Source organism: Anser anser (assembly GCF_964211835.1).
Source record: "Anser anser genome assembly, chromosome: 24".
Classification (NCBI taxonomy): domain Eukaryota; kingdom Metazoa; phylum Chordata; class Aves; order Anseriformes; family Anatidae; genus Anser; species Anser anser.
Window position 1 is genome coordinate 5123017 of NC_139745.1, and position 25197 is coordinate 5148213.

Below are 25197 nucleotides of genomic sequence, written 5' to 3' on the forward strand. Positions count from 1 at the left end.
TACACTCAGCTCCTGTGCCTTTGCTAAATGCCTGTTGCGCTCCCAAATCTCATTTCCAAGCCTTTCACCTCGCAGCAGGCTCTCGACTCGTGGTGACGTTTACAGCTCCCCGTCTCCATCGCCCGCACGCCTGGCGCGGTGCCCTCAGACAACCAGCTCTCGGAGCCATCAGCTTTCTCCTCGATGGCACAAAGAGCCCGCAGGGCACGGTGGGGAGAAACCCCCATGGCAGAGCTCATCTGCGGGCATCTGTCAGGGAGATCACCCAGGAAAACGCTCAAGGCAATAATTAAAGTCACACCCCGATCAATAACTGAGGTTACTTCTCAGAGCAGCCCCGCTCACCCCGCTGCTTCTCTTCCCCTGCTCAGCGCCTCCGAGGGCAGCTCGAGGCCCGGGGAGGCCGGGCTGGGAGCGGAGGCTCCCGCTGCACCCCCAGCCTGGGTGGCGAGGCAGAACGCCTCCTCGTTAGCCTCCACGTCCCCATTTCCCCCCCCGACGAATCCACCACCGCGTTATCCCTGCGCTGACAGCCCCAATATCACCGCGGTCAGACCTCGCGGCACCCTCTGATGAAAAGCCCACCAACATCCAAGCTTTGCCGCGGCGGTTCGGTGTTACGGAGAGCCGCATCCCCCCCGATCCCTATTAATATGATTAATAATTAGGGAAAAAACACACCTCAGCTCGGGATAAAATAAATGTGTGAGTAAAAGACAGATCTAATAAACCTGGATAGAATTTATGATTTGTTCAGACATCGCTTTGCAGGAGATAATGTTGCACAGTAATGTTGATTTGCTGGATGAGAACCATATAATTTATCCTGTCACTGTACATAAGAAATCTTATCTATGCAGGGAATGACTGATGGTCTCATGAAAACTGGCAGGGAAGCAAATAAAATAATTTTGTCCTTTAAAAAAATATCTAATTATCATGTCCTTGTTTATGACAACGCGTGAGGGTGAGGACTGTGTCGATATCCACAATATAGATTTCTGGTTGACGCCGAAACTTTCTTTTCATTTCAACCATTTTCCAAGTTCTAGAATTTTAAAAACTAATAATTATAGCTGTTAGCTCTTTGCTCTGATGCGAGCTGCTCTTCTGCAGAAGCAGCTCAGATATGGAACTGCCACAGCTCCCCTTGCTCGCATCCACCGCTGACTTGCCCAGGTGAAAAAAGCACAAGCTCGGGTCAGCTCCAAATCACCAAAACCTCGTGGAACAGCCTGTGACCGCTGGGGGGGGGGCAGGCATGCATTTTGGGGTGCAGGCTTTCATGTGCATGCGCAACAACTTGCATTCACATTAAACGGATGATGCCTGGCTGTTAGGATATCAGAGGATATGTGTTAGGATATGCAGATTTCAGCAGCCCCAGAAAGGCCTCCCCACACTGTTTGGTTTTGCACATCCGCACGTCTGTCCCGCTCCCCACACGGCGGGGACATCAAGCGTCAGCACACCCAGCGCCTCCCACCCCTCAGCACCACAAAGCTCCCGGGAAATTAAAGCTGCCCACGGTGGAGCAGGGCAGGAAAGCACCGGGGGCTGCGTTTGGCACCGTGCGGTCCCAAAGCAGAGCTGTGCTGCTGGGATCCAGGCTGGGGAAGGATGAGGCAGGATGCTGCGGGAGGACCCGTGCAGCAGGATGAGTGCCCAGCCCCGGAGGGCAGCGTGCACCCCGCTCGCTTCCCATCACTTGAGCGATCGCAAACACAAAAGCTATCCATGAGGAAATGGTTGGCGACCTACTACGGAGCTTGGATGTGCGCAAGTCGATGGGGCCGGATGGGATCCACCCAAGGGTACTGAGAGAACTGGCGGAGGAGCTGGCCGAGCCGCTTTCCATCATTTATCGGCAGTCCTGGCTATCGGGGGAGGTCCCGGTTGACTGGCGGCTAGCCAATGTGACGCCCATCTATAAGAAGGGCCGGAGGGCAGACCCGGGGAACTATAGGCCTGTCAGTTTGACCTCAGTGCCGGGGAAGCTCATGGAGCAGATTATCTTGAGGGTCATCACGCGGCACTTGCAGGGCAAGCAGGCGATCAGGCCCAGTCAGCATGGGTTTATGAAAGGCAGGTCCTGCTTGACGAACCTGATCTCCTTCTATGACCAAGTGACGCGCTTGGTGGATGAGGGAAAGGCTGTGGACGTGGTCTACCTTGACCTCAGTAAGGCTTTTGACACCGTTCCCCACAACATTCTCCTCAAGAAACTGGCTGCTCGGGGCTTGGACTGGCGTACGCTTCGCTGGGTTAGAAACTGGCTGGATGGCCGGGCCCAGAGAGTTGTGGTGAATGGAGTCAAATCTGGTTGGAGGCCGGTCACTAGTGGAGTCCCCCAGGGCTCGGTACTGGGGCCGGTCCTCTTTAATACCTTTATCGATGATCTGGATGAGGGCATCCAGTGCACCCTCAGTAAGTTTGCAGATGACACCAAGCTAAGTGCGTGTGTCGATCTGCTCGAGGGCAGGAAGGCTCTGCAGGAGGATCTGGATAGGCTGGAGCGATGGGCTGGTGTCAACTGCATGAAGTTCAACAAGGCCAAGTGCCGGGTCCTGCACCTGGGCTGCAACAACCCCAAGCAGAGCTACAGGCTGGGAGATGAGTGGCTGGAAAGCTGCCTGGCCGAGAAGGACCTGGGAGTATTGGTGGATAGTCGGCTGAATATGAGCCAGCAGTGTGCCCAGGTGGCCAAGAAGGCCAACGGCATCCTGGCCTGTATAAGAAGCAGTGTGGCCAGCAGGTCGAGGGAAGTGATTGTGCCCCTGTACTCGGCTCTGGTGAGGCCGCACCTCGAGTACTGTGTTCAGTTTTGGGCCCCTCGCTACAGGAAGGACATGGAGGTGCTCGAGCGAGTCCAGAGAAGGGCGACCAAGCTGGTGAGGGGTCTGGAGAACAAGTCTTATGAGGAGCGGCTGAGGGAGCTGGGGTTGTTCAGCCTGGAGAAGAGGAGGCTCAGGGGCGACCTCATCGCCCTCTACAGTTACCTGAAAGGAGGCTGTAAAGAGGTGGGGGTTGGTCTGTTCTCCTACGTGCCTGGTGACAGGACGAGGGGGAATGGGCGAAAGTTGCGACAGGGGAGTTTTAGGTTGGATGTTAGGAAGTACTTCTTTACCGAAAGGGTTATTAAGCATTGGAACGGGCTGCCCAGGGAGGTGGTGGAGTCACCATCCCTGGAGGTCTTTAAAAGACGTTTAGATGTAGAGCTTAGGGATATGGTTTAGTGGAGTACTTAGTGTTAGGTCGGAGGTTGGACTCGATGATCTTGAGGTCTCTTCCAACCTAGAGAAATCTGTGAATCTGTGAAAAGCACAGTTTGCCTCTGCAATATGTTCTGCAAAGCATTATTCCTGCCCATATGGGAAACGGCAGTGGGTTTTATGACTGATACGGTTTACTCAGCTTTTATGGCTGGAGGAGGAGCGGGCAGGGAACGCGGGGCTGGGAGGAGGCTCCGAGCCCGGTCCGGAGACGTGGCACCTGCCTGCTGCTCCCGCATCCCCGCCGGCACCGCTTCACCCACGCCCCACGCCTCCTTCCCACCCTCGGGGGCTGCACCCTGGTTAATGAGCATTCCTCCCTGAGAAAAACCGGTCCCAGCTGAAAGCAACCTCTTCCCCAGCAAAATACCCCTTCGGATTGAAGCCTGGGAGCTTTAACAGAAATTAACATTTCCTTTTTGCTTTGGGGTTTCTGGAAAAAAAATAATCTGCAATTTGTTATTTTCTCCCCTAATCTCTGTCTGTTATTGAAAGAATACTTGCCAATGAACAAGGAGAGAGAGAGAGGAGAAGGAGGCTTCCCATCACATCTTCCTTTTTCCCTACAAATTTAGAAGTTACTGAGTAGGAGAAAAAGGCAGCAGAAAGCATTTATTCATTTTATGTTAGACTGTGGCAACACGGGGAAATCGTCAGCAACAAAATCCTGACAAACCTTAAAATAAAAATGCTGTTTCTTTTTTGACTTCCTGAAATGGGAATGATTTTTAAATTACAAATGTTTGCCCATGCAATAAGGCTTCTATTTTTTCAGCACCGTCGAGCTGCAGCGAGCTCCTTATGCAGACAAAGCCCCAGAATAGAAGGAAGAATAAAGGCAGAAATAAAGATATAATTAAAATAAATAAAATAAACAAAAATAAAATAAAGAAAGATATAAATAAAGAAAAAGCCGATCCCCACTGACTCCTGCTATTTCTGGCTGGACCTGGGGGCAGCTACCCCCAGCCCCGCAGAATCCTTCATGGCCTGGGGGGCAGAGGGGCTTGGAGGCTCGGGCAGTGGCTGGGGGCCCCAAAATAACACTGGCCTATTTCAACCCGCCGCCGGCTGATCCTCGAGCACCATGTGGGTTCTCCTGGCTGTGGGGCCGTGGGGCTGCCAGCTCTTCCCCAGGCTGCTCCCGGAATAGCTTCGTGCAGAGGGAGAGGATAAAGTAAACGGAAAGAGGAGCTGAGGAGCCGGGCACTGGAGAGCTGTAAAAAATCACTGTTTGCTGAAATTTGGCAAAGAGAAATAGAAAATGCTCTTCTATCTTAAAGTCACTGCAGCAAGAGCTCGAAAGGTCACAGGTTTTGCATTTTTCTTGCTGCGGGAAGGTCTGCTAATCGTTATTTAAGCAGGGTTCATCGGTGAAGAATGGTTTCTGTGGCAGGGCTCATTCCTCGCTGGGAAGAGGAGAGCCAGGTTAATAACACCTTATTTTGCAGAAAATTCCACTTCACTGGAGCATGTTTGAGAAGAACTTTGATTTGAATGAGGATTGATACCAGTCCTGCAAAGGAGGGCAACTAAAACAGCAGCAAAATGAAGCATTTATCACCAAACTACCGAGCTGTGCACTAAATTGTAAACTTATCGCCCAGGCTGATTAGCTTGCAATAATCTGAGGAAAAGCTTCGTGCTCCTCTGCCCACCGTGGATGTATCGTCAGGTCATAAAGCCTTCCTGGAACCGGAGCTGTGGGGGGGGCTAATTGGCATAATTACGGCTGATTGATTGCCAACAGCAAATGCTGCTCGGAGCGGAGCTGCCGCCGCAGTCCAAGAGAGCATCCTCACAGTACAGGAGGGGGATCAGCACCCCAGGACTGCAGCGAGGATCCCCCATCCCCAAACACCCTGCTGGTACATCCCAGGGGCTCTGCAATCCTTGCTGATACAGGAAAGCAGACTTTTGTCCCCAAGGCTATTTCCATGGGACATGGGGGGGTCCTGGCCCCCACAAACCCATTGCCATCCCAGGCGTGGTGAGGCTGCAGGGCACGGATACTTTGCCAGCAGCACCGGATGGATCCATGGCACTATTTTTAGAACACGTGCGTGCAGGATTTTTGGTGTCTATTTTCTTTTTATTCTCCCTCTTCCTTCCATATCAAAGCGGGGAATGACAGGAGCACACTTCATTGTCCTCACACGCAGGGCCTGATAGGATCAGAAGTGGCAGGTGCAGCGAGGTAAAATGCCAGGAAGAAAAACTGAAAATAATAAACAGGTACAACAGTGCAATAAATAAAGGGGATTAAATCAGAACAAAATCGGGTGACATTTATGTAGAGCATCTTCTTTGTAGATTACTCATGTAAAAAATGTACCCGTATCATCACACACATCAGTTTTGCTCCACGATTAGATAATGCTCAGGCAAACGACTCTCATATTTCTGCGTTTTATGTGCCAGGAGCGAATCCTGTTGGTTTCCAGAATCACTTCTGCGTGCAGCTGTGAGCCAAGGCGCAGAAAAACCTGAATCCCTGGAGGGGACCCTTGTACCATGGGTGGCTGTGGGGCGGAGGGCGCCTGGGGGGGAGCAAGGAGCAGGGTCTGAGCACGGTGCAGAGCCCCACGCTCTCAGCCCAGGTTCTCCTGCTCCTGTGGCTCAGCCATCAGTGCCCAGCGTGTGCTAATTACTGAAGCACCACGTTGTGGTCTCGCTGCATCGCCTCTCTCAGCACCAGCAGCACCGCTTGGCTTGCTGGGCACCACGCTGCCCGCTCCTGCTGCCGGGGTACTGCTCGGGACAGCCCCTCAGCAGATAATTTGGGGGCTGCAGAGCCTCTTCTTTTAGAGTTAGGAGTAATTCCTGGCACTGGCCATGGCTATATCCGTGAAATAAAGACTGTGCCCAGCCCAGCCCAGTCCTGCTTGCACACAAACCGGTTCCCTTTAAAGCGCATCTGCTTTATTGCTGTCTTAATCTCTGCTGCTAAAACCTTCTGCCGCCTGTTGTGCCAGGTTCAAAGCTCAGAATACCAGACTTTGCAGCGAGGCCAGCTTTTCGCTGCATGTTTGTACAGTTTAACAAGGCCAGAGCTTAATCAATGTCTTCAAGCACCACCATGATGCCGAAAATCACGATAACACGCAAGCAATAACACCATCACATCCTCTCCATCTGATTCACAGCAGGGCATTTAGGGCTATTCTTCTTGGGAATCTCTGCAGTAAGTGTACTTTGTGAGTGATAAGGGCCATAACTTTCCTTTTTTTTTCCCCCCACACCGTTTTTGGCTTGCATCCTGTGTGGTTCTTTGTGTCATTTTTATAGTGACTTATAATGGCCCCAGTGGAGCCGGCCGTGATTTACTTCGGCGAGAGGCGTGCTCGCTTTTGTCTGCTCGGAGCTGAAGTGGAAATTTTCCCATTGTTGAGACTTGTATGGTACTTAGCTAAAGAAAAAAAAAAAGAAGAAAACATTGATAGTCACTTTGTATTAAACACTTATTTCTCCCTCAGAACACTGCTGCTATCCATGTTTATGTGCCCCTCCAGCGCTGTTGTGCAAGGACTTCAAACTGCCTGTGCATATTCCAAAATAAAAGCAGCCCTTCTGGCCAGATGCCATCCCGTGCATCCAAAAAACACTTGTGAGCAAGAAGTGATCCCCCCTCCAGGTCAGCCCTTGATGCTCCAGCTCCGTGCTCCCACCAGCACTCCTGCACCACGGGGCTGAGCACAACCAGGCTGGGACGGAGGCAAAGGCACCTTTGTTGAGGTTCATCTGCCGAGTTGCTCATGCTCCCGATGGAGTGCAAACGCCAAGATTTTGGGGGAGATGCCAGCAGCGTGCCCGCTTTAAACATGGAGAGAGACGAGATGAAGAGATGCCTCCGGCTGTGAGCCTGCACCGCTGCGCACCGTGCCCGCGCTCGGTGCATCGCCATGGCAACTTGATGAATAGATGAGGTTGGAAATTAGGGGGTCACCCGAGCCCCCCCTGAACACCAGGGTGGTAGCTGTGGTGCCGGGGGATCCGCCTGGGTGGGAAGTCTGCCTGGAGCCCCACCGTGAGCTTTCCTTCTGTCCTGCTGAGCTCCTTTCCGTGCCACCACAGACCCGGCTTCACCTCTGGCCACAACCAGAACACGGCGGCATCAAAGCCCCACACAAGGTGAAGGCTCTGCTGCAAAAACCACTCTCCCTGCTCTTGCCCACAACAGGAATTTCTCTCAACCACGTTTTTCTGAGCACGCTGTAACTATGGCCCCAGAGCAGGAGCGCACCGACAACTTTTTGGAGAGCGATTCGGGAGCCAGCTGTTGGAGCAGGAACACAGGACATCAGCTGAGGCATTTAATCCTCACGGAACTACAGATGTGCTTTTTAAGCAAAAGGAAGAAGAGGAGAGCAAAGCCTTAGGAAAGCATCCAGAACTTCCCTCCCCATTCAAACCAAGATTATTTACTTTGTCCTGGCCCCGTCCAGCACTGATCTCCTTTGTGTAATGCCCTCCTTCACCTAAAGGGCCTTTACCCGGTCTGGAGGTTTTGCCTTCCTCCTGCTGACAAGTTACATTCTGTAAAGCACGTGCTAATGAGCTGGTCCGTCACTTCACCCACGGAAAGATCCCTTATTGACAAGAATCAAAGAGCAGCTCCGTAGCTGTGCGTTGAGTTAATTCTGTTACACAGACGACCATTGATTTGTTGTCGCAAAGCATTTGGTAACCAAAAGGCGTTTCCAGCTGAAAAGGATGGAAAAAACCCTGCTGAAGTTTAAAGTTCTTGCAAATTCAACAAACTTTGTTTTACAACCAAGTGCTTATCTCCCAAAGGAGAGGTGGCCAAGGGACGAAATCTGCCGATGGCAGCTACACTGAGCATATCACAAACAGCACCGGCACACCAGGCACCATCAAATGCTCTTCCACCTTTGCAAAGCTCATCCCTAGCGTCCGTCTGTCCGTCTGTCCGTCCGTCTGGCCCCATGTGCCCCCCCCCCGTGCCCCCCGTTCTGCAGGGGAGCTAGCCTTGCTTTTAAGTTACATTTATTTAAATGTAAAATCCCGAGCTTAAATTGCAGCGGGTTTTGTGATATTTAATATCCAAAGCTAGGAAAGGTCATGTCTGTCTGAAAATAAAGTGAGGTTTAATCTGGAGATTGTGTGTGGCAGGTTTTTTTATGAAAATTTGGTTTAGAAATAGATCTTAAATCCATAAGGTCACGAAGAAGAGCGTTGTTCTTTCTCAGAGACTTATCACTCCTGTATCTCAGAGGAACTGAGGGCATTTCAGAGGAGAGCAAAACAAAATCCTGTCTTCTGTTCAGTTCGGCACCTGCCCCCAGAACTGCTTCCCTCAGTACCCGTTTGTCACGCTCTTCTTCTATTTATTTGAGTATTTGTGTTCAAGGTGTATCAGATAAGTGACCTTTGTTGCATTTTCCAACGTTTTAACACTATTTTTCAGCACCTTTATGTTAAGTTTGTGACAACTGCTGTTTCCAGTGCCCCTGCCAAACAGACGTGCAGGAGCCATCCGAGCTGAGGCCGAGATCTTCATCTTCCCTGATGAAAACTTCACTTTGCATCCTAAACTGGAGGAAACACAGCACTGAGCTGGTGGAGAAAGACACTTCAACCCCCATGAAATTTCAGCAACATTTTGGGTACCTCAGCATCTCTCAATGCCTTCCTTTTCTGACCAGAACTGGGAGAGGCGAGGCAGTCACACACGGGCAGCTTCAGCTCCACCGGGGCGATCAGAAATAAACGGGCACGAACCCAAAGCAGGTGCCTGGGCCAGGGGTGCTGCCTCCTGGGGAACGGGGGACAGAGCACAAAGCAATCTTATATGAATCTTATATCTTTATATGAGTATCAAACAGATTTTTTTCTAAAAACCTATGTGGTTAGTGTCATTCCTTGCCCTCAGTAGCACCTGTAAACCCTCCTGCCTAATGTCCAAGAGGATCTGGGTCCAGCCGATTCCATATTCCGGACGCAGCCACGACATAAAAGGTGCTGTTACAGCTCTGCTCCCGGGTCTGGGCTGCTCTGCCTGCTCATGCAATGAGCTGAATTTCCCTGCAAACGCCTCTCGCCTCTCAGACTAGCAGAGAGCTCCACATATTTAATCATTCATGTACTCAGCATCAGAGCCTGGGAATCACACGTAACGCGAGGCGAAATTATACAGCAGGGTGATAGCTTCCTACTTGTGCGTGCAGCGTTTGAATAATTGTGCAGAGCGAGATCAGATGCCAGCCCCTGTTATGCTGCCAATGAGTTGTGTCGTGCTGAAACATCATTACTCTGCTCTCCTTGCATTTACCCCGAGCAGCCTCATGCCTGTTCACTGCCTTGACCCGTTTTGCCCTACACACTGAAGCAGGATCTAAGGAAACGCAGTGGGAAGGAGCACGGGTCCCTCTCCTCTGCTTGATGCTTCCCCAACCTCGTCTGCTCCATCAGCTGCGGGCACCATCAGTGCTGGGCATCGGCATCCCCATGCTTCTGCCGGGCACCGAGAGCTCGGCCGTGCCTCTGGCCCGCGCAGAAGCCCTTGGAAAGAAAGAGGCGCTGACCAAATTGCTTTCCCAGCATCAATTCCTCGGGATGCATTCCCTCTGCCTTCACAGAGCATCACCCCGCAGCCAGCGCTGCTTTTGGGCGTGAGAGGCAGGTATATGCATCTGTTGCAGTAAGTGAGCATTTTATGAAACCTTTTACTGGCATTTCTGTCATTCTGTTTGATCTTGTTAAGAATCAAAGAAAGCAATTACATCCTTAATCTCGTTCTATAAAACTGTAGCTACAGATGAAACCACCACAGGCAGCGTGTACTGTAGCAGGAACAAAAAACAAAAGAGTCAAAACGATACATGATCTTTGATGCCAGACTTACGACACCTATCAAGGAGCTTCAGAAGTTCCTAAAACTTCAGATCCCTCTCAGACAGCTCGAGTGCAAGTTACAAGCTTGCAAGCTTTTTCTTCTGTCACTTGTGTACCAAGAAAAGAAAATATTTGCGAGACCTAAAGATACAGCTTCCTTCAATTCTAGATACATTTACTGATACTGCTGCAGATCTACGAGATTTCATGGGCCCAAAGGGGAAGGAAGACAAAAGGAAAGGAAAAGCTAAGAAAGGAATTTCAGCTTCGTAAGTGTGGGGAATGACAAGACTCCGCGAGCTATGTGCATAGCACTTCTTGTGCTGAAAAAATATTTTTTTTTTAGTTTGGGTGAAATTCAGCACCGTGGGAGCGCGAGCTACTACTTGTAATCTCATTTTAGCACCACAAAGCCGCTCTCCTGCTCCAGTCCCACGGCAGAACTCGTACGGCAGACCTGCCTCGGGTTGGCTCCTTGTGCTCGTGTGAAGTCGCTCGCAGCACAGCTCCGGAGTGGGAAACGGGGCGAGCAGCACAATGGTATTTGCTTTTCGCTAAGTACCCAAATCCTTGCAAAAATATCCACTTTAAACCCAGAACCACTGCAGAACTGAGGTTCATTGTTCCCAGTGATTCCAGACCCCTGGCACTGCTGGAAAAGGACGAGCCTGGAGCAGGCACTGCCGAGAGCCGCCCGAACCCTGCACCAGGGGCTGCTTCCCTGGGGGAATGGCACCAGTGTGCCAGCACGGCATGGCTGCGGGCAGGGCACAAGAGCTCTCCGTGATGAGGCAAGGAGGGAACAACACCTAGCTGCTCTCCTACCCGGCCCCTGGCCCTGCTGGAGTTAGAGAGGGGTCAGGAATGAACACCGTCCGCGTTACGATGCCTATGTGCAATGCAGAGCCCACAGGGATCGGTGTCTCCCTTTAAAAACAAAACAAATGCAAGTAGCTCTAAACTGATTCCCGCTAGGAAAGCGATCATGTATAATTCAGTGATAATGGCGACCACGAGAAGATGTTAAAACCACCATGTGCTCAGCCCTAAAATTGCAGAAATAACTTAGCGCCTGCTTCCCATCCAAGAGCCCTCGGGTGGGGAGCTTTTGCCACGGGGAGCAGAGACCATGGGCACAGGGGGATGGGGTTGGGGAAAATTTGGGGGGCCAATGGGGCTCGGCATGTCCCAGGGGACTCGGGTTCAGTGGCAGCACAGCGTTTCCATCCCCTCCTTCGGGGCACATCCTGTGGGTCCTGCCTCAGGCAATGGACATGGGAGGACCCCGTGCCACGGAGCTCAGCCGAGCGGGCTGGGAAAGCATTAAAACAGGCATTTGGAGAGGAAATGTGACACCTGGATATTACACCACGTAATGGAATCAGCCAAGTGGTAAATGTAGCTTTTAAATAGGTTTTGTGTTCCCCATTAGCTCCTTTGACGCTGATCAGTCCTGACGGGGAGGAAAGGGGCCGGACAGCAGCTTTTCCCTGAGGAGCTGCTCCTGTGCCCTGGGCATGGGGTGCCGCGGTCCCTACGGCCTCAAAAAAGCCACGCAATTGCTGGCACCATCTCTGCAGGGTGGGCACAGGCATCCAGGCAGCGGGCCCCTCGGCAGGTGGAATTCCTGGGAGAATTTTGGAATTTTGGAACTGCCCCTGAGCGCAGGTGAATGAAGACGTGCTCACAGATGCCAACACCAAACGCTGCACGCCAGCTCCGGGAATTAAGGCACGTATTAAAAACGTTCAGTCCTGAATCAGAAACATGTTTTATTTAAACACCTAAACGTTATTCGACAGCCGGGGCCATCCCCGGCCACCCCAGGGGCTCACGGCCGCGCTCCCACAGCCTCACATAGCACAACCTCTCTGCTGGGCACCCTGAGCCCAGCTCTTCTCCTTAATAAAAATATAAAAAATTACATGTTCTGGAAGGATCGTCTATGTAACTAATTTCTCCTTAAGAATCCATGTTTACTTGTTGTGGTGGTTCTTTTTTTTCCCCTTCCCTGTGGTTTCAGCACTTCACACTGATCCAGCGCGCTCTCCCCTCCTACTCCAGGAGGAATTAGTCCCAAAACTCCAAGTACTGCCATTTAGGAAGACAAAAAGGATGTCTTCTGCTGCTTATTCCCCTATCTGCAACACATATGAGCACTGTCACAGGTTTTTCTAGGGCTGTTACTCTGCATTTTTTTTCAGCCACGCAAGGTTTGCGAAAAGGTTTTATCTTCATTCACGGTTTCTTATTAGAACAGAGCTAAGATTTCTTCATTGCTTTGCTTTTTACTATGAGCTTCCCAGTACTTAACAGATTTTCAGAGCTATGCAGCAACTGCCTTTATTCTTTTCACTTGCAGTTAGCTCTCTCATGTTTTCCCAGGATAAAGCTTATTAAAAATGCATAGAGAATAGAGGCTTATGTAGAAAAAAATGCTATGAGAAATGTCTAGTTAATTGGAATTTGGAAAGAGTTGTACTATCACAGGTTTAAAATCCAAATCAGATTTCCAAACCCAAGCTGGTTGGATTTGCTTTGGCCCCAAACCCGTTTTTAAGAAAAGGATTTAATCAAGTGTTGAAGGAAACATCCAGCTGGGGTTCCTTAACACCCTGCGGCAGGGACGCTCCAAGTGGAAAAGCCATTTTGATTCAGCGTGTCCAACTTCCAGCCCAAATGTCCTCCATAAACCCTTACTCCAGGTTCTGAGCCCTGAACATTCATTTTCTGTTCCCAACGTGGGGATGGCACCGTTGCCCTCCTCCCTCCCTTCCCCTCTTCTCAGCAGGTGAGAGCGGAGAGGAGCGAGCAGCGGCGAGGACAAAGCACGAAACCTTCCCAGCTCCTTTAGGAAACGTTTCCGATTTGAAGGGTTATTTCTGCCCAGAAAAGCAGGCTGGGGAAGCTTTCCTGCGGACGTTCGGCTGGAGGATGGCTGGGTTTTCCAGCAGCCCTGACCAGCAGCAGCGCCCCAGCAGCACCGCTGGGTTTTCAAGCCCTGAAAATCCCGCGCACCCCCACGGCAGAGACATCGAGCTGCACCACTATTTCCTTTCCTCAATAAACCGTGCAGTTTCCCGGTGATGTTAAGTAAAAGCTAGTATTTTAACTGTACTCTAACATCTTTCATAAGCAATCCTGAAATTCACTGACTTACTTCCTTTTTAAATGAGAACATTTAGTCAAAGTGGGTAGAAGCACCCTCTTTGCCTACTGCGACGCTGGAATATTGCCTTTTTTTTTTTCACTAGAATAATTCCTGCTATTTATGCAAACACTGATGTGTTATTGATACGCTGGGAATTTTCATCATCTGTTTATGAACTTGCAAGCTTAAAAACTTCCCCATTCAACCTAATGAAAGCATTGCCTCACAAGCGCATAGCGGATTCCTAACCAGTTTCCAAAACATTTGTTCACAGAGTTAATTAGAGCCCTTGTTAAGCAGCAAAGAGAGCTCCATAGCTCAAGCTGCGAGGGGCTTCAGGAGACCCCAAATCCAGAGCCCAGGCTTCAGTGGCATGGGTGGGGGCACACCGTGCCTGCCCCCGGTAATGCCAAGTTCAGACTCAAGTGCGGGGCAGCAGCGCAGCCGTTTTCCCAGCGTGTATGCCACAGAGCCCTGAGAAGCACAGGAAGGCATCAAAAGGTCCCTTGGGCTCACTTTTATTCCACATGTAGAACACCTTGGGGAATGAAAAGATAAAGGTTTCGGAAATATGCTCCGGCTTTTAACCGGTGCTTAAGATTTCATCAATATGCTATGGTAACGGTTGCTTAAATTAAAAAAAAAAAAAAAAACAATGCATGGTCCTTTCCAACTTTACTCCTGGGTGTCACCAACTCTGCTGGGCTGCTACCGGGGGCAGCCCTGAGGCTGTGCTGCAGCCGCTCCCTCGAGGACCCCTCGTGGCTCCTGCTCTACGCGCTGCTTATTCCCATTTTCCACGTCAGAGTTTCCAGCATGGCTAAGTGTTTCCCTGTAATTTGTACCATGTACGTACCATACATTTCCCAGCACACGGAGTAATACCAGAGAACTGGGAAACCAACTCGCCGCAGCGAGGTGTTGCACGGGGACATTTGGGTCTGCTTTCAGTCTCTGCAGCACCTCGAGAGTTGCTACAGCGCTGCCCGAATGTGCTAACGCAGCAAGTCCTAGCGTTTGCTTACAGAAGTCATAAATGCAATGTTGATACAAGAACGGTGTTTTCAGCTCAATTGCTCTGTTCCTTTTAGCTTGTTTCAGATACCCACACCCACATTTCAAAGCCGTTGTTCCAGCAGCTCGCAGCGCTGCAGACAAGGAAGCAGAAGGACTTTCCTAGGCAGCATGGCAGCCGGGGAATGATGACATCCAGTGGAACAAACCCAAAACCCTTCTTTCCAGGCTCTATCTGAATTGCCTCAAGGGTCTCACGCAATCAATAAAATATCGCTGCAGATGTAGCCGAGCTGCTGACTTTTTTTGCCTTGGCTTTGCATTTCAGGTGATATTTTCTGGTGAGTGCTCCAACGAGCAGATCTTTCTGCAGATTTCTGGCTGGTGCCTGGCACCACGCTGCTGTGATCCTCCTGGCGCCTGCTCTGCCGTGGCGCTGGGTTCTTTTGCCTGAGCCTACGCAGGCATCCCTTAAAAATAAAATGTTGCCGGGGCAGCGATGCCAGAGCTGCAGATGTATTTGTTACGGGTCTGGGCTGCATCCCGAGGGGCCAGAAGCGAGCGTGCAGAGCTGGCAGCACGCCCCGCTCCTTGCCGCACTCGCTGGCTTTGCACCAGGGCACCTGAAGCCCAGCGAGCAGCCCTCTGCACGCCGCAGGTGCGAGGCAGGCTGTGTGCGGAGGCTGACGAGCCCAGTGAGCACCAGCAATCAATGCGTGCATGGAAGAACACCAGGCGCCCAGGCTGAATTATTCACCACGGAGCCCTTTTATCCCCATCGCTGTCTTCCAGTAAAACCATAAATAAAAACGGTCTCTGGCCCTCAGTCCCGTGCGTGCTTCGGGAGCCGGGAGCATGCCTGCTGCCATGTACCCCAGGTCCAAGCCACGAGTCCACAGGGGTGTCACCAAAGCGTCAGTGCCAGCGAGGGACCGGCCGCTGCTCTCCTGCACCAACCTGCCCCTCCACGCTGTCACCTTCGGCTCCTCTCCCTCCCAAAAGCCTCCCCACACTCTCCCACCGAGGCACCATTTCCAGCCCTTTATCAGGCTGGCAGTAGCACAATTCCTTGTCTACCACCCCGTTGTTAATTCAGGGATAAAACTAATAGGGTATTTGGTCCAAAAGCGAGAGCAGTGCCCGGCACAGCACCCTCCAATCCTGCCCACGGGTGCTGAGGAGCGCTGCCCGAGCAGGATGCGGACGGGGCTGAGCTGCAGCTGCACCAGGGTGGCACGGGGGGGGCAAGCACCGAAAGAGAACCAAGCCAAGCCCAACCCAACCAGCACACCGCCGGGACCCCCAGGTCCCCTTCCTTCAATCGGCAGAGTACAAAAGGAAATTAATTGTGGAAAAAAAAGGAAATTAACTAAAACTCCCCTACGCAGCAAGCCCTGGATGTGAGGTGCCCAGCGCCTCTCCCCCCACCCCGCCTGCGGTTCTCCCTCCCGCAGCAGCAGGATCACAACCCGCCCTTTCCCCGCAGGCACTAAATTTTGGTACGACAGCTCCCTTTTATTAGCCTAATAAAATAATGGCCCTATAAAGCTTCTGGACCTTAAAGGTCATTTAGTCAAGTACAGGGGCAAGGGAAGGTGACAAGCGCACGGCGGGGGGGCTCCGGAGGCACAGCCTGTCCCTGGGGACACTCCTGAGCGCAGGGGCAGCTGGTGACAGCCTTAAAATCAACGTGTGAATTACTTTACACAAGTGGCCGATCTATGCCACGCTTTTAAAAGCGATCTCTCTTCCTATGGGGCTCTTTTAATTCATCTGTTAAGCTTTCTCCTTTTTTGCTTTTTTTTTTTCTCCCTTCTTCCTTTTTTCCTCCTTTGCAAGGATCCTTTGTGGGAACTTGTGACTGTGGGGGAAAAATTGCTTTGTTCTGAAAATGGAAGAGGAGAAAAAAAAAACACTTTTGAAGTGTAAAATCTATTTTTTAAATTATTATTATTTTTAAAATATCATCAAGTTTAGGCACGGCAGGCTTTTCAGCCCTGCGTGAGAGCGAACACCCTCGGAGACGCTGCTAAGAGGGAACACAGAAAGCAGCCGGGGGGGACGTCACCGACCCAGCGCTGGTGCTGGGCAGGCGCTGACACCCTTGGGTGCCCACAGGGGACTGAGGTGGGCTGCAGCCAAACAGCCCCAGCCCAAACTGGGCAGCGTGGGACGCCAGCAGCAGGGCACGGGGCAGACCCCTGGGAAATGGGGGGCACCTCTCAGGCTGTAGGAGCCAGCAGCTGTGGGTTCAAACAGGCCTCCCTGGAGGGGGAAAAAAAAAAAAAGAAAAAAAAGCCAACCGATTCTCTACTTTTATAAAATTCCCCCTTCCTAACCTGTTTATATTAACCGCAAATTGGCTGATTTCCCGTAATATGACAGAAGTCACATTAATGTGGCACATTTGGCTGAGACTTTCTGCGCTTAAAATCCGGAATTGAGAAGTTATGGTTCCCACAGCAACCACAGGTAGCAATTATCCTGGTTCTGCAAATTTCGAGAACAGAAGGAATATTTGCTTTCTGCAGCCCTCCTCTAAATGTACAGCCAGGAGTGTGTCTGCACACAGAATTGAGTGTGTTTTTCTTTATCTGTGTTTGTATCTGTTTGCACCCTGGAAATCTTTTCTATATCAACATTTTTGGACAGGTTTTTTTCACCCTGCTGCTGAATGCAGAACATCCTAAAACACATCATGCTTAATTTATTTCCACTTAGCTCCACTCTTTGCAACAAATATAATTCATTGCACTGGCTGCATCGCGCTCCCTCTCTGTATATCACACATAATGAATATCACTACAATAAAATTCATAGTTTGTGACACTCCTTATTAATACCAGCTTCCCACAGAAAAGAAATATTACCGTGGCCATTACGAATTTATACAGATCTTGTGTTTCCCATTAGGAGACACACAGTGACACACACTGCTTTCAAATAGGGGGGAAAAAATGAACCTTTCTTGCCTGCTGAAGGAACGAATGCTGGGGAGAGGAACAAACGAGCGCAAATCCCCACGTGCTGCAGAACCAGCAGCAGATGAACGTCCTCCAAATGCCAGGCTCTCAATAAAGCAGAGAGGAGAGGTGTGATGCTTCTGCTTGGGTCTGCAAGGACTGAACTCTGCCCAGTGCACGGCTGTGATTAGCAGACCAGCAGCTTGCTAGGGGGTTAGTGGTTTATGTCTTCTTTAATTAGCCAAGCTCTCCTAATTGGTAGTCCTTTATTGCCAGGACCTGGTCTCCCGAATGCAGATCAATTCTGGGAAAGGCGAGTGGAAACCACGCTGCTGCCCGGCCTGCTCTGGAAGAGGCTCTTCCATTTGGCAAAGCTCCGGAGCACCGCGACCGCCCGGAGAATGCTCTCCCTTTCCTCTGACTTGAGATGCAGTTGCGTGCTCGTGCTGCCTCTGCAGTTACCTCCGGTTCCCTCCCAGCCCTTCCTGCATTATTGTCAAAATTGCAAAGGCCCAAACCTGCTTTCTAGCCCAGCTTTGCTGCACGCTTGCTCCTGGCAGCGTGAGCTGGCCGGGGCTCCGTTATCAGCACCCGTTTACCCCAGGGCCGGCTCGGGGGCTGAGCAGCCCCAGCACCACCACCAGGACCCTGCTGTGAGCCCTCGGTTCAGCTCTTCCTCCCTGAGGCTCAGCTCGGTGGCAGAGCAGGGATAACTAAAGCCCACAGCTCGGCTGCTCGCCCGTGTTTAATGCCGCAACCCGTTCGGATGAGTTTGGTGCATTTGTCATGTACTTGGTCCTCTTACAGCCAAGGCGCAGCACCTGATTTAAGTTTTTGCTGTCAGATTTGATTAAAAATTAATCTGAACACAGTTGTAGGAAAATTAAATTAACATTCTTTTTGTATAACACCATATAATTTAATGCAACAATTAATACAATTGAGTCACGCAAGTGCTAATGTATGTTTAGTGCAGCCCCGGGTTGGAGGCTGCAGGGAAACCTTGCTGATTTTCCACTCCGAGGGAGCCCAGAAGTGGCCAGGCAGACGTAGGGGCACAAACAAGGGACCCATGGCATTTCGGCACCCCAAATTACAGGAGGATAAATATTAGGCCATTGGAGATGCACCGAGGCAGTTCCCTGGGGCGCAGCCTCCTTGCAAGATGAGCGGCGACTTCCACCCTTGTTTTTATTTTAGGACATTTGGAGGATGCTCAGTCAGCTGAGCACCACAGATGTCTGGAGATTCCTTTCAGCCCAGCGCCAACTGATGGGATGTTGCTTATCCCCCTCCTTGTGCCGCACATGTTCCTTCCCACAGCCCGCGCACCCCACACGCAGGAGGCTCATGCAGTATCGAGGGGACGGGTACGAACTCATTCGCCCCCCATCACACCGAACAGACACCCAGATGATGGAAATTCGACACAACCGCAACGAGGAACATCCTGACCAAGTCCCAGCTGCTGCTCGTTCTGCTCAAGCACAGCGTGATTGATTTCCAGCTTTTAGCTCCGAGCGCGTCGGGATAATCAAAAAGCCATCACGAGCCAGCCGAGCACAAGCAGTTCAGCGCTCTCTGTCTCCAGGACCATCCAGGCCCGCGTCCGAGCGCAGTGTTTTGGAAAGGAGCCAGGCCTCGTGTCCAGTGCAGCAGGGCAGGATCCCGGGGGGGCGTGCAGCACAGGGATGTCCATAGCATCGGCCACCAGAACCGCCTGAGGAAACAAGCCCAGGAGGAAGGCAGGAGGGGTTTGGCCCCGTCAGAAGCAGCCACGGGCTGCCCAGGCACAAGAGGTTTCCCAGCAGCCTGGAGGAGCGCGCCGGCACCCCGCACGGTGCTGGGGCAGCCAGGAGGGGACACCGGGGTCCAGCCCCTCTCCGCTGGGTCACACACGGTCAAAGCTGTTTTCCTGAGGCTCTGCACACACAGCATGGCACGAGGAAGCGTGAATTTCACAGTTCTCCACCGTCTCCCCCAAACCTCTCCAACACACCTCGCCACGCTGACGTCTCGTGCATCCGCCTGAACACACACGCAGAGTTTGCTTTGCTTACTCTGCTCCGACAGTTTTTCTAGCGTGGTTTATCTGTAGCATCCAGGGGCTGCAGGATACGAGGTTTGCAGGAATATTTGCTGCTGTTAGCAGGAAGAGCTGGAGGCAAACCCTGCACCAGACACTCACAGGGTGCTGCAGCCCCCAGCACCCCCAGAGTGGGGACCCAGCGCCTTATGTGGCTGCATGGGATCCCTAACGGGGCTCAGCAGAGCAGGAGCAGCCTGCAAGCTGTTCATGTGCAGGGCTGCAATGAGAGGCAGGCTGGTTTTTTTTTGTTTTAAATGATTTATTCAAACGTTGGTGACAAGTTTGCAGCAGTGACCGGTTGTCCCCAGGCGGTAATGCCTCCCCTGCCTGCAGCGTGCTCCTTAATACACCGAGGCCTTTCTCCAGAGGGTAGCCTGGTTTGATTCCTCCCTCCTAGAGAGAAAGTCTGCCCTGGACGTGGTTCTGCTCCCGTCCCAGCACGGTGCCACGATGGAGGGACGCGGCTCTGACCCCCAGCCTTCGCAGGGCCTCAGCAAGCCCTGGCGGCACCGAGGACCTTGCTGCGATGCTCCCCATGTCCCGACGCACAGCTCAGCGAAATAAATCGCCCAGCACTGCACGGGGGCTGTGATCAACACCCTCAGTCCCAATCTGAAAGCCACAGAATCATCGCAGCTCTGCAACAAGATGGTTAAAACCATCTGCAGAGAGAGCCATCCCCTCTCCAGAGGCTGAGCAATTCCGGACGGTTTCTATTTCTTTGCAGCTTTCACGCTGAATGGAGACAGCTCATACACCAGGCTTTCAATACGAGGGCCATTTAGGATTGAAAAATAGAGAGAGGTTTATATACAAAATGGGAGCATTTCACAAAAACTCTGCCTCTCACTCCCTTCGAGAATTATTGTCCCTTATTATACCCCAACAAAGGAAGGAGCCGCTTCCTCACCCAGGCGAGCACGATCAGTTCTCCTGTCATTTTGCACAATGGAAGAGGAAAATAACGTTGACCTGAAACCTGAGCTGAGGGGCCCGTGAAGAGCCAGCACCCTTTTTGCCTGCTGCTCCCCATCCCTCTGGGGCAGGAGGGCACGGCAGGATGCGGCCACCACCAGCTGCCGGGGGGGGGGGCTTCATCCTGCAGCAGGGGCGGCGCGGAGCACGGCAGCAATTTCTTGCCATTAGCAGCACCCTGCAAATGTTCATTCAAAGCGCCCGTCATTTTTGTAGGTATTTTTGGCTCCCGGCAGCACCGAGGTCCATTGTATAACCCCCTCACTGCCGTGGCTCTGCGTTATCTATTTATATCCACGCGGGCGGGGAGAGGTCGGGTTCTCCCGACATCCAGGAACTGAAGAGCTGTGGTCAGCCTGCTGCCTTCTGCGTGCTGCTCTCCTAAACCTTCCCCAAAGCAGCCCTGCTTTGGACACCCAGAGACCCCAGCCCGGGCCGGGCACCCTTCCCTGGATGCTGCTGGACATGACCGAGACTTGGAAGGGGTCTGGGAGTCCTCGGCCTCATCCTGCTGCGGTGCAGCTCCAAGGGCAGCCGGGCAGGAGGTGCTGGCCTCGAGGGCAGCCGACCTCTGCCATGTCACAGGGCTCCACGGGGTGGGCAGGAAGGGCTTCAAGGGCTTCTGCTCGGCCCCCAGGGGACGCGGAGCTGGCTCCCGGCTCCCCACACAGGTGCAGCCTTGTTGGGCTGAGTCAGCGGGGTCGGGAACAGGCGAGTATCGGAACAACACCTGGAACAGATGGAGACTGCTGCTGCAAGCACCAGCCTATGCCCCAGGTTTCTCTACAGCGACGGAGCCAAATGGGGAGTGCTCAGACGATCCTGCTGGGTTCTGCACAGCACTTCCATGCCCCGTGCTTCCCGGAGCAGCAGCCACAGAGACCTCAGGAAGGAAGCGATGCTGCAGGGAAATGACTGGGAGCAGCTGCTCCGTGGTCACACACCCGTTTTGCCCATTAGTGAACTCTGTGCAGGTACCTTATGGGTGCCAGCAGCGTCCTCCTTCCTTTACGGGAAAGCACCAGGAGACCCTCAGGCACTAACACATCACAGAGACGAAGCCAGGCTTAAATCACACCGAGCCCAGGCACAGCTTTCTGCAGCACCTCTGCAGGAGCAGCTCCACAGCAGAACGTGCACAGAGACACCAGAACCAGCATATCCTTTCCATACAGCTGCCATACGGGGCCTTTCAGGTCAATTTTACACGCAATTGGAGGCAGCTACATTTAAAAAACGTGCCCAGAGCTTGGGCGTTCAAGGAGCAGCAGCGAGGCTCCGTGTGCTGCTGCATCGCTGCTCTGCCGTGCAGCCAGCTCGAGGATCTGCAGGACTTCTGAAGTGCCTTATCAGGCTTTATTAATTCTTTCTAGAAAGAGCTGCCAAAATAGACGGTGTGCAATTATCCGCAGACATATCCGCCACCAGGAAAAAACATCTGCAACGAGACCTAGTAAAAAAGCCCTCCTACCTTTGGAAATGTTCAAACATGAGAATTTACAGCAAATGGAAGGAAAGCAGTGAGAGGGCTGCAGCAGGACAGGCAGAACCGGGGCTCTGCACCCCAAGCAAGCTGCTGTTCCTCGGAGTTATGGGAGCCCCTCCACCACCAGGCTCCCACCTCCAGTGGCTGCACCGTTACGCAGGGGAACAAAGCAAAAGGCGAGAATTACAGCGCCAAGCCTACGAAAGCAAACAAACTGCATCTTTCCATGCTTTCCAGCTGGGATTCCAACAAGCACTTCTCCAAAACAAGGCTGAGGGGGCGTACAAACCTGCTGGCCACTCATCTGCTCCAGGAACTATTTCACCCTGGATGCTTTCTACCAGTCAACGCAAACTGTGACTCAGCTTTATGCCTAATGCACAGGCTGCGAGGTTGGCAGATGAGAGGGACAGGTTCAGAATCCAGAAGCAGAAGATGACTTGGCCAGCCTGACCCATGGGACCTGGCCGTGGGGCAGCAGTGCCCAGCAGATGCCATCCCTTCCTCGCCGCAGCCGCATGCCCCATTTCTGCTGCTGGAAACCTCCTGACTGCAGGCAGCAGGGATGCTGAGGGTAGGAGAGCTGGAAATCGTTCTTATAGGGGCTGCAGCCCTGCCCCATCCCAACCCCAGAAGCAGCAGCCTCATCTTATCTTAGGGGAAAGTTTCTGTTTGTGCGAACCTGGGAAATAAAACAGCTCCATCCCCCCCACGACGGGCATTATTCACTGCCTAGCACAGGTGCTCCAATTCTTCCTCCCCAAAATTAATGCCTGGCTCTTTGGATCTTGTTCAAGGTGTCTCGCCCTGCCTCCCTGTGCTCCTTGCGGTGTCTCTGCTCCAGAATATAGCAGCTGAACGTTTTTGCCTTACGTCTTTAATAAGAGGAGTTTTGCCATAGCTTATTATCGCTAAAATTAAATGTCACCTTGGGTTTTCCTCGCTCACTTTAGCACACTTTGCTGCTGCCTGCTCCATCTATAAAAGGAAATTTTATGGCTCTTTGCTCTCCGCTTCTTAAAAACTGCATGCAAAGAGAAAAATATCACCTTTCTTTCTTCCTTTTTTTTTTTTTTGTTAAAGATACGCAGAAATTGTTTGTGAAGTTGCATGTTCATCGCACGGTGACCTTCTGGGAAAAGCTGCACGACCGCGCGCGATTGATGCCAATGAGGCTCTACAGCAGCAAGGGAAAAACGGGGAGGAAGTAAAGATTCTTCACCGATTTTTCAGGCCTCTGGGACTCCACTAGCTCATGAATGCAGGTAGTATTAACCTATAAAGCACTTCATCCTGACCTGCTTTTACTGCTTTAACCCTAAAGTGAAGGCAATGTTTGTCTGCAGTTGGTGGGACAGGGACCGCAGGGGTGCCTGGTTAAACCTGTAAGGACAGCGCTGGGGACGTCGCTCCTATGATGATGGGGATGTCGCCAGACAAGCATTTCGGAATGAGATATTTAAGCCCAAATCCCTTAACTGCTTTGCAGCGACAAGAGCCTCATCCCACAAGACCACTGAATTAACCCTGTTCCCTTTTACTAAAGCATGCTGGGGCAAGAAAAGCTGCTACGTAGCACTCCTGCCCTTGTTTAGATTCAGGGAGGGGATGAGGCTTCAACACGCCTTCACCACCGAAGGAAAACAAGAAGTGGGGTGTCAATAACCTAACAGAGAAGTTCATTTTTAATTCTACTCATTCACTGCTCTTTCAAGCCCAAAGAGAGCTGGGGTTGGATGATGTGGCACGGACTCTCCATGGATTCCACCAGGATTCCCCATCTCTAATCAACAGCGTAATTTCTGTACCTTCACTTAGAAACAGGACAAAGATGGAGCTAAATCAGAGTCCTACCACTCTGATTTGCAATAGAGGCTGGCACGGAGTAAAAGGGCCATGTGCAGAGGGACATTCAGGCAGAGATTTGGGAATTTCCTGGCCGGCTGGCTCCTCAGTGCTATCAGCCACCCCTGGACCCATCCTCCCTTCGTTTCATCTCTCTCTGCTCACCTCACTCCCAGCTCAGCAGCACCCAGCGACGATCTCCACACTGCCGAGACGAGCGCTTCCCTTTGTTCTGCACCAGCTGCCCAATAATTCCACGGCCTGCCTCTGTGCGAGGACCAACAGACTCAAACCCTCTGCACCAGAAAAGCATCGCATTAAGTATCACTGCTCCTGTCTCTCCTTCCTCAAAGCAGCACTCAGGTCTGTGTGAGCTCAGGGGCTACCCCCAGCAGTTATTTACAGGCTCTCCAAAGTCTACAGACAGATTTTTATTCATTTGTTTTCGGGAGGATCCCTAGGCAGCCTTCCTTTTGCCTGTGACCAATCCTTCCTTTAAACTATTCTCAAATGGATTCTTTCATCCGAAGAGAACACAGCTCCTTCCCCCCCAAAATAACCAGGATACTTTTGAAGTTGTTTTGCCAGCATCCAGATCAAGCTGGGTTCATTTTTAATGATATCCTTATGCTCCTGTTACACAGCTACAAAGATTGTTTTGATACTTCAAGAATATTTGACTCACCCGTCAAAATAAAGTACTGGAAACGAAATAAAAAACCACCCTCGAATCCAGAAATCACTTATCATTACCACAAACACGTTCCGCGCGATGCGATCTGGCCTGACTTCCCAATTAGCTACGATCCCAGAGTCTTCTCCTGGAACCAACGTGCACCAGAAGTCGGGCTATTAATTAACTGCAGCGGCTTTCTGCGGTTTTTGTCAGCTCCTAAATTGCTTTTTCCTCGACGAGACAGCGCGCACGGGTAAGACGAGCGAGCAGCTGAGGAAGGGCGGCAGCGTGGGGCTGAAGGCAGCACCGTGGCCTCGTGCCTCCAGCCTCAGAGCTGTAGAGGATCCTCCAGCCTCCAGCTTAGGAGCTGTAGAGGTGCCTCCAACCTCCAGGCTGGGAGCCGTAGAGGCTCCTCCAGTCGTGGAGCCCCTGGCGAGGCCACCGAGCCAATTCCCTGCCCGGCAGCCAGCTGGGGAGCTCCCTCTGCTCCCCGTTCCCATCTCAGGCACGGATGCAGGGAGCCCTCCGTCCACCATCCCACCCCATCCGCCTCCCGCACCCCTCAGCCTCCAGCCTAATCCCTTTATTATTGCTGAAACACGCACGAACTAGCCCTCCGGGGACCTTGCAAGTTTTTTATGATTTTTTTCTTTAATTTCGCTAAGCTGCATTTCCCTTTGCCAGGAACCTTATTTTGATGTAAATCTTGTAAACAGGGGACCGGTTCGTTCAGATGCTGAGAAAAAGCAAAACAAAAGCTCTTCCAAAGAAGTAGATCAAAAGTCTGCAGTTGGCTTAAATAAAGCCAGACTGACAATTAGGTTGGGAAATTCGGCATGGATTGGGAGGGGGGAGAAAAGCGACAGATTTA

General features: G+C 51.8%; 1 long non-coding RNA gene across 1 annotated transcript in view; it reads right to left on the reverse strand.

Annotated features, from left to right (window-relative positions):
* Positions 1-3323: 3323 nt before the first annotated feature.
* The window catches only part of LOC310886170, a 228797-nt gene continuing 206923 nt past the window's right edge, over positions 3324-25197 (reverse strand). The window contains exon 3 of the long non-coding RNA XR_014575226.1: positions 3324-9048. This is a non-coding gene — a long non-coding RNA (uncharacterized lncRNA). The remainder of the gene's footprint in view (positions 9049-25197) is intronic.